Source organism: Capsicum annuum, chromosome 3, assembly GCF_002878395.1.
Source record: "Capsicum annuum cultivar UCD-10X-F1 chromosome 3, UCD10Xv1.1, whole genome shotgun sequence".
Taxonomy (NCBI): domain Eukaryota; kingdom Viridiplantae; phylum Streptophyta; class Magnoliopsida; order Solanales; family Solanaceae; genus Capsicum; species Capsicum annuum.
Genome location: NC_061113.1, coordinates 252054643 through 252055942, shown reverse-complemented (window position 1 = coordinate 252055942; position 1300 = coordinate 252054643). Strand labels below are relative to the sequence as shown.

The 1300-nt window shown below is 35.2% G+C and overlaps 1 long non-coding RNA gene across 1 annotated transcript; it reads right to left on the bottom strand.

Annotated features, from left to right (window-relative positions):
• Window positions 1–440: 440 nt before the first annotated feature.
• Window positions 441–1300, bottom strand: LOC124897188. The gene is made up of 2 exons (XR_007053864.1): window positions 1139–1300; window positions 441–609 (listed from the first exon to the last, which is right to left on the bottom strand). It is a non-coding gene; the product is annotated as an uncharacterized LOC124897188 (long non-coding RNA).

The following is a 1300-nucleotide window of genomic DNA, read 5'->3' as shown; positions in this document are numbered from 1 at the left end:
TTTGTTTTGAATGTGGTTTGGTAGGTGACTTAGTTGGTTGAAAATGGTTAAGTGTAAGGACTTTAAAAGCAATTTTTTTGTTTTGAATGTTGTCACACCCCTTTTTTATCGTGAAAGATTGATTTTAAATTTCGAAAGGATTTTTATTATTTAAGGTGACAAAATGAAGAATTGTTTCGAAAAAGGATTAGTTTTACAATTAACTCAGAGTTGCCACTTGGCATAATCCGGTGTGCCAAGTCACCTTTGGAAAATCCTTTTCAAAAACAATTTGACTCTTTTAGACTAGTTTGCGAACAGAGATTCCGGCTAAGGAATTCTGTTGACCGAGGGGAAGGTGTTAGGCACCCCTCGATCTCGTGGTTCGACCACGATCGCTTGATAGAGCGTATCGGCTAATTTTGAAATAAGAATATATAAACCAAATAAACAAACAACAATCAAACAAACAAAATAAATTCCGAAAATATAAGGATCGGTCCAAATTATACAGTCTCAAAAATAGAAAAAATACGGAAATGTAAATCCTATTCTAAACTAATTCTAGACTAATGCTCTACCCGATGCCTCAAGCCTTCATCACGAACATCCTCCGAGTACAAGATACCTCTGGGCATTCACCGGAGAATAAGTATTAAAAACCTTGGGGCATTCCCCGGTAAAATGAATACATTTTTTCAATTGTATGTGTTAAAACTAGAAAGAACCATTCAACAAACATTCACATATTCAACAAATCACCATCTTCCAATTTCTACAATTTGCCGACCCAAACTCAATATTTGTCTACCCACTTAACGATCTAAATCATGATACTATCAATTTCAACAATATCCAACAATGAATCAAAGTTAATCTAAATTCACTTTTATCAATGTTTTAACCCATCCCCCCCCCCCCCCCCCCCCCCCGCCCGAATCTCACATGATTAAACCAATTCGACTATCAAATCACTTTTCAAAATCCAAAATCAACATCGAACATATACCCCAACAAAGATTCAAACATTTAAGCATACCGATCATTCATATCCACAACAACAATCAACATTTGCTCAAAATATTCAAAACCATACCACAAAATCACCATATCAACCAACTTCGATATAATAAAAAAAAGGTAGAGTTAAGAGATAAACCTTTTAACAATTCATTTCGTTGGTAATAAGATTTAAGAAAACCCGAATTTGGGATCCCAAATAGGACATCAACAACGACGAACTCCAAACTCGATATTGAAAAGCTCAAGACTCAAAACTGAATTCAATAAATGGGTCAAGACGATCAGAAACCCAAATCCC